Consider the following 12,487-nt stretch of genomic DNA (forward strand, 5'->3'; position numbering starts at 1 on the left):
ATTTATTTGACAGAGAGAGACACAGCGAAAGAGGGAACACAAGCAGGGGGAGTGGGAGAGGGAGAAGCAGGCTTCCCTGAGCAGGGAGCCCGATGCGGGGCTCGATCCCAGGACCCTGGGATCATGACCTGAGCCGAAGGCAGACACTTAACAACTGAGCCGCCCAGGCGCCCCAGTAAACCAGGTTTTAAAATTTTAATGTAGTTGAATTTATCAGTCTTCTCCTTCATAGTTTGTGCACTTTATACATCTTGTTTAACAACCTACTTAAACATACTAAGAGAACAGTTAGACATTTGGAGGAGAGTTTTGGGGACAGTGAATGCTAAATAATAGAAAACTAGACAAAAAACAAAAAAGTCCAAACTTTTTAATTCCAGAGGAAAAACGAATGCGTGCAAGAAAAGTTCTGATTTGAGAATATTGCTCAGCTGTATTTATATATGAAGTCAAAGTAATATAACCATTGACTCTTAGTCTTATCAGAATTATGATGAGTTATTTGGGGAGGATAAGGGAACAGGCTGAGTGCTTGTATGGTGACAGTGGGGTACAGGGGTTGGATTCTGTAGTTTGCTATTGCTGCATAACAAGTTACCACAAACTTAGTGGTTTCAAACAACACACATTTATTTTCTCAGTGTGTCTGGGTCAAGGTCCTGGGCAGGCTCTGCACAGGGTCTCACGAGGCTACCATCAAGGTGTCAGCTGGGGCTGCAGTCTCGTCGGAGGCTTGGCTGAGAACGATCCACCTTCGCTGGCAGTATTTAGGTCCACACGTTTGTAAGACCGAGGACTTCAGTTTCTTCCTGACTGGCAGCCAGAGGTTGTCCTTAGCTGCTAGGAACTGCCTTGGGTTCCTTGCCATGCCAGCCTCCCAGCACTGGCAGCCCACGCAACGTGGCAGGTCACTTCAGAGCTCAAGGGAGGGAGAGACTCCAGCACGAGGCCGTGCTACGGTCTTATTTAACATAATTGCATGCCCATAATCGTGTACCCTCCATGTCCTTTACCATATTTAATTGGTTGGAAGCAAGTCACAGGTCCCACACATATTCCAGGGGAGGGAACTCATTCAGGAGGGTTGTGCCAGTTTAGGCAACTACACAGTTAGGGGAAAAACAACTCCCACAAGAGCAGCCTCACTTCTGACACCAATTGCAGTTTCAGGAGATTCCCACAAGCACTCTTAGGTTTGATAATTCGCTGGAAGGACTCTGAACTCGCTGAAACAGTTATACTCCTGGTTACTGGTTACAATTCATTACAGGGTAAAGATGCAGGTTAAAATTAGCCAAGGGAAGAGCACATAGAGCAGAGACCAAACAGAGCTTCTGTTCTCCCTTCCCTATGGGGTCATGGATGCATTATTCTCTTGCGTTGGCATATAACAATACACGTGGCATATTGCCAACCAGGGAAGCTCATCTGAGTCTGTGTCCAGCATTTTTATTGGAGCTCAGTGGTTGACTGCCTACATGTCTAACCTCAGAGTCCAACCACTCTGGGCGTCATGACTCAAAGCCCCGCCATAAATCACTTTGTTAGACTTTCTGGCATGTTCCAAGGGCCTAGTGATTACCTGCCAGAAGCCAACAGCAAAGGCAAGACTTCTCTTTGAGTTAGGTTACTAACTTGAGTTACATGTTTGTGTTTTTATTACCTAGATACAAATCCCAGGAGGGTGAGAGTCATGGAACCACCCTAAGAGTATAACCATCACAAGTATGAATGAGCTGAATTCTCTCTCTTACAGTGGGAGATGAGTGGATAATAGCAAATTTGAAAAACCAAGAAAATGCAATATAAGCATGTTATTTAGAAATGGCTAAGGGGCACCTAGGTGGCTCAGTCAGTTAAGAAGTGTCGGACTCTTGATTTTGACTCGGGTTGTGGTCTCAGGGTCATGAGATCGGGCCCTGGGGCAGGCTCCACACTTAGCAGGGAGTCTGCTTGGAATTCTCTCCCTCTGCCCCTCCCCCTGCTCAGGCTTGCTCTCTCTCTCTCTCTCAAATAAGTAAATCTTTAAAAAAAGAAATGGCTAGGGGCGCCTGGGTGGCTCAGTCGTTAAGCGTCTGCCTTCGGCTCGGGTCGTGATCCCAGGGTTCTGGGATCGAGCCCCACATCGGGCTTCCTGCTCTGCGGGAAGCCTGCTTCTCCCTCTCCCACTCCCCCAGCTTGTGTTCCCTCTCTCGCTGTGTCTCTCTCTGTCAAATAAATAAAATATTTAAAAAAGAAAAGAAAAGAAAAGAAAAATAAAGGAGAAAAGAAAAATAAAGGGGAAAAGAACTGGGGACTACTTTATAAAAATAAGTCATGTAGGGTCTCCATCGGGCCTCTGGGTTGGTGTGAGCCCCAGTGATGGCCAAGACGGAGACCAAGGCTTATGTGTCTAAGAGGTGAATGTGGTCCAGAGGGGCTGCCCAGTGCTCCAGGGCCAGGGCCCCATTCCTACTCAGTCTCTGTGGAGGTCCCAGCAGAAATCAGGCCCTGATCGAGTACCCTTCCTGAAATCTGGCCAAGGCACCCCATGTGGCTCTAGTTAGAAAGCCCATCGTTTTAAGGGGTGCCTGGCTGGCTCAGTCGGAAGAACGTGTGGCTCTTAATCTTGGGGCTGTGAGTTCTAATCCCACGTTGGGTGTAAAGATTACATAAATAAATAAAACTTAAAAAAAAAAAAAACAGATTGAAGATTGTGGTCCATACTGTCCACATGCCTCAAAGGAGTCCCAGGATTGCTTTTTTCTTGGAGAAGGAAACCAATCTTCCTAGCAAGGAGCCTGCTAGGGAGGATCTCTTCCAGACATGTAATATCCACGTCACCCCCACCACCACTCCTGTGCTGTACCCCCTGAATGTTGAGTCCGACTCCAGGGAAGAAGACCTGGGCGCCAGAGACTTGGAAATGTCCGTCTCTGTGCAGGCGGTCCTCCAGCCTGCTGGAGACCCTTGGCTGTGTCTCCACCTCCGCCCCAGGCTGCCGGTCTGTCTTGCTTTGGTTTCGAGGGGCTGCTGGGGTCCAAAGACTTGGCCAGAGTCTCACCTGTGGTGTGTTCAAAGTTAACCGAAGTCCCCAGGGTCCCTGGGAAGCCCTGGGCCCCAGATACAACTCCCAGGAATTCCCCCACCAGCCGTGAAAGAGAACGGAAAGAAGAAGATGCCGGAGATCCTGAAATCAGAGCCAGATGAATGGGCTGCGTCCATGAATGCTGAGTTTGGAGCTGCTGAGTTTGATCTTTTGGTTAAATGAGATGGCAGGGGGGTGTACCTGGCTATCCCCGCCCCCACCCTGTACATAGCGCCCCCTCCCTGTGGAGAAGACACTTGGGGTCCCCTCCCCTGGCCTTGTTACCTGTACACCTGCTGTTGCTACGGGAGGCCTGTCCTCCGAGGCCTCGTGCAGCCACAACAGCCAGCTCGGGAAATGGGTCTCGCCTGGCCTGGCCACACTGCTGTCCAGTGTCTAGTAAAGAGCCTTGGCTTCCCTCTTAGGTTCTGTAGATGGTCCAGGAGAGAATTCACGGACTGGGGAGAGTTCGATCTGTGAGGAAGAAGCTGGACACTTTTGAAGGAGGGAGGGAAGCCTTGGTTGGGTCTCAGACTATAAGCGTTTACTAGGAGAAACTGTGTTTTTATAACTGTGTTCTTCTGTTGAGATGTTCCGTTCGGTGCCAGGCTGGTGGAGCACTGGCCACTTGGGGGCAAAGAGAGTGCCCTGGACACCTGCACGGGGCAGGGAAGGAGGCTGTGGCAGGAGGGGCCTCACTTGTCGCTCACGTCTCTTTCTTACAAAGTAAAGTGCACAGAGCCTACTCTGCTCTTGGGGGGGAAACAGGGTCGAGCAGTCCTAGTCCTAGTCCCGCTAGTGTTCTGCAGCTACACTTGTGACGTGCTAGGAGGTGCTTTTCACCTGCCAGGAAGTGGCAAGAGTGGGTAGCAGTTTTAACTTTTAGCTTCCCTAGGGTCCTCTCACACGAGAACACTGCCTAACGATGTGCTAGGAGCAGACGTGGGCGGGGCGGGCCGGGAGGGGAAGGGGATGTTGTCTCATTGTCTCTGGGGGAACCCTGCCCCCCCTCTTTTAGAATTTAAATTCAATTTAGTTAACATATAGTGTATTATTAGTTCCAGGGGTAGAATTTAGTGATTCATCAGTTGCATATAACACGCATGCTCATTACATCACGTGCCCTCCTTCATGCCCATCACCCAGTTACCCCATCCCTCCACTCCCCTCCCCTCCAGCACCCTTCAGTTTGTTCCCTATAGTTAAGAGTCTCTTATGGTTTGTCTCTCTCTCTGTTTTTTATCTTATTTTATTTTTCCTTCCCTTCCCCTATGTTCCTGTCTTTTGTTTTTTAAATTCCACATATGAGTGAAATCGTATGGTGTTTGTCTTTCTCTGATTGACTTATTTCACTTAGCATAATACCCTCTAGTTCCATCCATGTCATTGTAAATGGTAAGATTTCGGTTTTTTTGATGGCTGCATAATATTCCAATGAATATATATATACCACATCTTCTTTAACCATTCATCTGTCGATGGACATCTGGGCTCTTTCCATAGTTTGGCCATTGTGGACATTGCTGCTATAAACACTGGGGTGCAGGTGCCCCTTCAGATCACTATGTTTGTCTCCTTTGGATAAATACCTAGTAGTGCAATTGCTGGGTCATAGGGTAGTTCTATTTTTAACTTTTTGAGGAAACTCCATACTCATTTCCAGAGTGGCTGCACCAGCTTGCATTCCCACCAACAGTGTAAGAGGGTTTCCCTTTCTCCGCATCCCCGCCAACATCTGTCCTTTCCTGACTTATTAATTTTAGCCATTCTTACTGCTATGAGGTGGTATCTCACTGTGGTTTTGATTTGTATTTCCCTGATGATGAATGATGTTAAGCATCTTTTCATGTGTCTGTTGGCCATTTGTTTCTTGCTTCTTGAGGAAGGCCTGTATTGCTATATACTTCCTTTTAGGACCATCTTTGCTGCATCCCAAAGGTTTTGGACTATCATATTTTCATTTTCTTTTGCTTCCATGTATTTTTTTAATTCTTTAATTTCCTGGTTGACCCATTCATTCTTTAGTAGGCTGTTTTTTTGTTTTTTTTTTTTTAAAAGATTTTATTTGAGAGAGTGAGAGAAAGAGTACAAGCAGGAGGAGGGGCAGAGGGAGAGGGAGAAGCAGGCTCCCCACTGAGCAGGAAGTCCAACATGGGGCTTGATCCTAGGACGCTGGGATCATGACCTGAGCTGAAGGCAGACACTTAATCAACTGAGCCACCCAGGCACCCCAGTAGGCTGTTCTTTAACCTCCATGATGTGTTTGTGGTCCTTCCAAATTTTTTCTTATGGTTGACTTCAAGTTTCATAGCATTGTGGTCTGAAAACATGTATGGTATGATCTCAGTCTTTTTGTACTGGTTGAGGCCTGATTTGTGACCCAGTATGTGATCTGTTCTAGAGAATGTTCCATGTGCACTCCAAGAATGTGTATTCTGCTTTAGGATGAAATGCTCTGAATATATCTGTTAAGTCCATCTAGTCCAATGTGTCATTCAAAGCCCTTACTTCCTTGTTGATCTTCTATTTAGGTGATCTGTCCATTCCTGCTGAGTGGGGTGTTAAAGTCCCCTACTATTATTGTATTATTATCAGTGAGTTTCTTTAGTTTTTTTATTAATTGATTTATATATTTGGCTCCTCCCAAGTTAGGGACATAAATATTTACAATTGTTAGATCTTCTTGTTGGATAGACCCCTTTATTATGATATAGTGTCCTTCTTCATTTCTTATTATGGTCTTGGTTTAAAATCTAGTTTGTCTGATATAAGGATTGCTATCCCAGCTTTTTTTTGATGTCCATTGGCATGATAAATGGTTCTCCATGCCCTCATTTTCAATCTGGAGGTGTTTTTGGGTCTAAAATGAGTCTCTTGTAAGCAGCATATCAATAGGTCTTATTTTTTTTATCCATTCTGATGCCCCATGTCTTTTGATTGGAGCATGTAGTCCATTTACATTCAGAGTCATTATTGAAAGATACGCAGTTAGTGCCATTGTATTACCTGTAAAGTTGCTGTTCCTGTAGATTATCTCTGGTCCTTTCTAGTCTTTTTGACTTTTGGTCTTTCTTTCCACTCAAAGGGTCTTTCTTGCATGGCTGGTTTAGTATTCACAAATTCATTTAGTTTTTGTTTTTTCTTGGAACCTCTTTATCTTTCCTTCTATTCTGAATGACAGCCTTGCTGGATAAAGTATTCTTGGCTGCATACTTTTCCCATTTAGCACCTTGAATACATCATGCCAATCCTTTCTGGCCTGCTAGGTCTCTGTGGACAGGTCTGCTGCCAGCCTTATGCATCTACCCTTGTAGGTTAAGGACCACTAGTCCCACGCTGCTTTCAGAATTTTCTCTTTCTCTTTGTAATTTGCAAGTTTCACTATAATATATCGTGGTGTTGACCTATTTTTGTTGATTTTGAGGGGAGTGCTCTGTGCCTCTTGGACTTGAATGCCTGTTTCCTTCCCCAGCTTAGGGAAGTTCTCAGCTATAATTTGTTCAAATAAACCTTCTGCCCCTATTTCCCGCTCTTCTTCTTTTGTGACTCCTGTTACCTGGATATTATTTTGCTTTATGGAATAGCTGAGTTCCCTAAGTCTACCTTTGTGATCTGATAGTTTTCTTTTCCTCTTCTTTTTAGCTTCATTATTTTCCATAATTTTATGTTCTATATCACTGATTCACTCTTCTGCTTCATTTGTCCTTGTTTTTATGGCCTCCACTTGGGACTGCATCTCAGTTACAGCATTTTTAATTTCAGCCTGAATAGATTTTAGTTCTTTTATCTCAGTACTAAGGGATTCTCTAGTGTCTTCTATGCTTTTTCAAGCCCAGCTAGTATCTTTATAATCATTGTTTTAAATTCTAGTTCAGACATCTTACTTATATCCATATTGATTAAATCCCTGGCTGTGAGGGACGCCTGGGTGGCTCAGTCATTAAGCATCTGCCTTGGCTCAGGTCATCATCCTAGGGTCCTGGGATCAAGCCCCACGTCAGCTTCCTTGCTCAGTGGGGAGCCTGCTTCTCCCTCTGCCTGCCTCTCTCTTTCTTTCTCTCTCTGGCAAATAAATAAATAATGTCGTTATTTTAAAAAAAGACAAATTTAAAAATAAATAAGTAAAAAATAAAAATAAATATCTATCAATCAATCAATCAATTAATCCCTGACTGTGAGTACTACTTCCTGTTCTTTTTTTTGGGTTGAATTTTTCCATCTTGTCATTTTGTCCAGAAAAGAAGAAAGAGGAAAACAAACAAACAAAACAAAACAAGGGGCACCTGGGTGGCTCAGGTCGTTAAGCGTCTGCCTTCGGCTCAGGTCATGATCCCAGGGTCCTGGGATCGAGCCCCACATCAGGCTCCCTGCTCCACGGGAAGCCTGCTTCTCCCTCTCCCACTCCCCCTGCTTGTGTTCCTTCTCTCGCTTTGTCTCTCTCTGTCTAATAAATAAATAAAATCTTTAAAAAAAAAAACAAAAAAAAAAACAATAGCAACAACAACAAAACAAAAAAAACCTAAATCCCGGGTGTGTTTTGGTTTACTTATTAAAATGAACTAGATCCCAAAATAAGAAAGAAAGAAAAATATATGTATATATAAAATAAAATACATTGAAAGAAAACAAAAAATTGAGAAAATATATATAAAGTATATATAAAAATTTTAAAAGAATAAAAAATTGAAAAAAATAAGGAAGTAACTGAAAAATAATAAAAAACTAAAGAATAAAAGTACAAAGATGCTAGATACTATTTTCCCCTATTGCTGAAGCTTTGCAGCCCTCTGTGACCAGTAAACTTGATGTGAGCGAGTTGTTTGTGCTGGTCTTCTGGGGGGAGGGGTCTCTTGCACTGATTCTCAGGTGGACTTGCCCTAGTGGAAATGCGCCTCCAGTGCACAGGGTGGCTGGGCTTGGTGTAAGCAGCGCCGGACTCCACTAGGTGGTGCTGTTTTGCTCCCTGAAGGCTTTTAGTAATGATGCACCGGATGAATATGGCAGCGCCCAGCTCTATAGCCCCAGAGCGGAAAATTCGGGACCCCACTTTTCAATGAGCCCTCACAGAAGAGCAATCAATCACTCTTGTCTTCCCGGTTTCCGTCAGAACTCTTGTGCTCACCCTGCGTGCATCTGAGCTTTTTTATCTCAGGCCCGGGACTGAGTTAAAACCTCCAAATTTTAGGGACTCCGCTGTTCGTCCCGGAGGGGAGGGAGTCTCACCACGCTTCTACCTTTGGCTGGACCCATCCCAGGAGAACGGTGGCATGACCACACAGCGGTTCGCAGTTCATGGCAACACAGAACAGAAAGCCGGCACCTAGACTCGCTATTCTCAGCCAGCTCCCCCACGCTTATGCCTGGTAACTGCATTGCTTAGGCACCACCCCTTCTTCTTGAGACCCAGGGGATCCTCAGATCAAGCTATTACACCTGGGATTCTGCCCTGCTTCACCACCAGAGCGCCTTTAAGCCAGGCACACCCTCACTGTAGTAGCCTTCTAAAAGTTCTGACTTTGTGCTCTGCTGCTTATTAATACTTTGCCATAGCTTCCTTAAGCAGGCTCCCTCCCCACTGCTGTATCCCCTCAGCTATATCACACCTGATTCAAGTCTCTGCATCTCCTACCTTCCAAAAGGGTTGCTTTTCGACCTGTAGACTTGCAGTATTTGTTTTCTCAGACCTCCAATTGATTTCTCGGGTGTTCAGAACGATTTGATAACTATCTGGTTGTATTCCAGGGACAAGACAAACTTAGGGTCCCCCAAGTCCTCCACCATCTTAACTCCATCCCCCTCTGCTTTCTTTTATCAATACTCATTAATATGGTCTCAAAGGCTGTCCCACTACAACTTCTGCCATACTCCAGGCTGGTGCACCTTTTGACATTTATAGGGTCATGGAAGTAGGCTAAGAGGAGTATGGCAGGGCTAGTGGGTAGCAGAAAGTCAGGGAAGATGAGTGTGTGCTTGGTTAGGGTACTTGATGAACTGGCACAGGCCTGGTGGGCACTAATGAAAGCCTTTACAAGGCTTGGGAATCCTGGGCTACCTGTGCAACACGTCATGCTTTGTCAGACCCTGCAAGCAAGCCCCCTTGCCGGGGCTCAGATGCTTCTGGAGCACAACTAAAGAATTCTTGTCCTCAGTGGCTAGTGAGGTAGAAATCCTCTTAGCCTTGCAGCGTCAGGAGCAGCCAAATGACATGCAGTTGATGTCATCGCTACAAATTCTCTCTGTCCCTGAAAAACTAAGACTGTGGAGTTTAAGGAAAAATCGTGTTGTTTCTAATTTATAAAATCTGATTAAAGGGGTGCCTGGGTGGCTCAACTGGTTGAGCTGCACAGTCTGCTTGAGATTCTCTCTCTCCCTCTCCTTCTGCCCCTCCCCCTGCTAATGTGCGCACATGCACACACACTCTCTCTCTATATATAAATAAAATCTTAAAAAAAAAAAAAAGATTACATCTAGAGCCTTCTTAGATCACCCAGGCGATATGAACTTAGTCTTCACGTCTGTGTAATCAGGGCTACAATTCTCAACGTCATTTTTTACTTTTCATTTTGACTCCTATTCTCCTAGTGCCAAGGCCATCTTGTTTGCAGAAAGTTGGAAGTGGGTTTCCTTTTGGTTTACCTTAACTTAAGGTAATAGCCCGTTGGTGTCCTCATTTAATGTGAGGAGAGTCTTAAATTCTTCACCTCTAGTTGACCTTGGTCCTTGATTTTTTGTCACCAAAGTAAAAATTCAGTTTTTCAGTATGGGAATCTATGCCTGTGAAGTTTTTACTAGAGGTAAATGGACCTCAGACCCACCAAGGTGGATCTAGTCTCTTGCCCCTGAACTGTCATCTGGGAGTGCCAGTGATCCTAGCTCCAGGCTGGTCATATGGACTTCTGCAAGGGCTCTTCCCATGAATACCAAACAGTGCTTTGCTGGCAAGCTGAGATTCCTCACATATGCTCCTGAGTCTCATGCTAAGTAGGGTGGTTGGTGGTATTGAGTATGTACATTTAGTTTAGCCTAAGAAGTTGTCACTGAGCCTCCCTCCCCACTGATCTAGCAGAATAGGGTCATCAAACCTCATCAAATCCAAAAGAGGTTTGGAGTTGCTGGTGCTCTGCTTCACGCTCTTGAGTTCCTTACTATCCTACCAGCTTTTTGGCTTTTCACGAGACTTATAAAGTAAGTTCCTTACTATCCTACTAGCTCTTCTGTTTTTAAGGAGACTTATAAAATAAGACCTCTATGGGCACCTGGGTGGCTCAGTGGGTTAAGCGTCTGACTCTTGACTTCAGCTCAGGTCATGATCTCATGGGCTGTGGGATTGAGGACCTTTTCAGGATCTGCACTCAGGGCGGAGTCGGCTTGGGTTTCTCTCTGCCATCCTTCCCTCCTCCCCCCACCCTGCCCCACAGTCACTCACTCTCTCTCTAATAAATCTTTTTTTAAAATTTTGTGCTTTGCTTTTAAAAGCTCTTACATCTTTTTAAAATTTAAATTCAATTAATTAACATATAGTGTATTATTAGTTTTAGAGGTAGAGTTCAGTGCTCATGGCACTTTTTTTTTTTTAGAGAGCGAGAGAGAGAAACAGCATGAGAGGGGAGAGGGTCAGAGGGAGAAGCAGGCTCCCCGCTGAGCTGGGAGCCCGATGTGGGACTCGATGTGGGACTCGATCCCAGGACTCCGGGATCATAACCTGAGCCAAAGGCAGTCGCTTAACCAACTGAGCCACCCAGGCACCCCTGCTCATTACATTCTAATAAATCTTTAAAAAAGAGAAAGAGGGGCACCTGGGTGGCTCAGTCGTTAAGCGTCTGCCTTCGGCTCAGGTCATGATCCCGGGATCCTGGGATCGAGCCCTGCATCAGGCTCCCTGCTCAGCGGGAAGCCTGCTTCTCCCTCTCCCACTCCCCCTGCTTGTGTTCCCTCTCTCTCTGTCTCTCTGTCAAATAAATAAATAAAATCTTAAAAAAAAATTATAAAAAAGAAAAAGATTCTTTCTTTCCTTTTCCCTCCTCCCTCCCTCCCCACTCCCTAAAAAAAAAAAAAAATCTCTGCCCCTCACCTCCATTCCCACTCTGAAAAAAATAAAGAGCTCTTTTGAAATATAATTCACTAACATAAAATTCACCCATTTAAGGTGTAATTCAGTGGTTATTAGTATATTCAAATATACTAATAAGCAGGGAGCCTGATGCGGGACTCGATCCCAGGACCCTGGGATCATGACCTGAGCCGAAGGCAGACGCCTAACGACTGAGCCACCCAGGCACCCCAAGACTCATCCTTTTTAATGTTCTGCACAAGATTTAACCCTCTTGAAGGCCCTTGATTACCATTCATGTTTGTCTAGTCAGTGGTGTTAAACAATCACCTCTATGGGGACACCTGGGTGGCTCAGTCCTTAAGCATCTGCCTTTGGCTCGGGTCATGATCCCAGGGTCCTGAGATCGAGCCCTGCATCGGGCTCCTTGCTCAGCGGGAAGCCTGCTTCTCCCTCTACCTGCCGCTCCCCCACTTGTGCTGACAAAATCTTAAAAAACAAAAAAAACCCAATCACCTCTATGTAATTCCAGGATACTTTCATCACCTCGAAAAGAAACCCTGTATTTAAGACTTTATATATAGGGCGCCTGGGTGGCTCAGTTGGTTAAGCGACTGCCTTCGGCTCAGGTCATGATCCTGGAGTCCCTGGAGTCCTTGGATCGAGTCCTTGGATCGAGTCCCATATCGGGCTCCCTGCTCAGCGGGGAGTCTGCTTCTCCCTCTGACCTTCCCCTCTCTCATGTGCTCTCTCTCTCTCTCTCATTCTCTCTCTCTCAAATAAATAAATAAAATCTTTAAAAAAAAAAAAAAGACTTTATATATAATCCTGCATTTTGGTAAGGACAGTTTAGCTATTAGCCTAGGCCACCTTTGCTGAAAACCTGTCTATAACCCATATTAATATTAGCCATTTTTTACTTATTTTAATGCTTGTTTATAATTTTTATTAAAAAAATTAGTTCTTACACACTTTGATAGATGTTTGCACTATTATGAACATATTTCATTACTATTCAGTTTTTTCTGACAGGTGATACATGCAAATGCCAAAAACAACTCAAAAAGTACCTAAGAGCAATGAAAAGTATCAATTGTCCAATTACTCAGACATACATTTGCCTTCCCAGAGGCAATTACTAATACTTCTTACATATCCTTCTAAGAATATGCTTCTGTGTGTACATATAGTCTAATAAAACATTTTTCACTTTGAGATCATTCTATCTGTATGCATAGAACTGCCTCATCCTTTCTAGCGTGTACATTTTATTCCATTGCAGCATTCAGACTGCAGTTATTTTCTAGAGATTTATGCACAGCATTGAGAATGGCTTGAGATAATGCTATTTCTCAGTTTTGGTATCAGTT

General features: G+C 44.6%; 1 pseudogene; it reads left to right on the forward strand.

Moving 5' to 3' along the window:
• The first annotated feature begins 1,513 nt into the window (after positions 1 to 1,513).
• LOC116635760 lies at positions 1,514 to 3,250 on the forward strand (annotated as a pseudogene).
• The last annotated feature ends 9,237 nt before the right edge of the window (positions 3,251 to 12,487 follow it).

The sequence above is a fragment of the Phoca vitulina genome, unplaced genomic scaffold (assembly GCF_004348235.1).
Source record: "Phoca vitulina isolate PV1807 unplaced genomic scaffold, GSC_HSeal_1.0 scaffold11, whole genome shotgun sequence".
Lineage (NCBI taxonomy): Eukaryota > Metazoa > Chordata > Mammalia > Carnivora > Phocidae > Phoca > Phoca vitulina.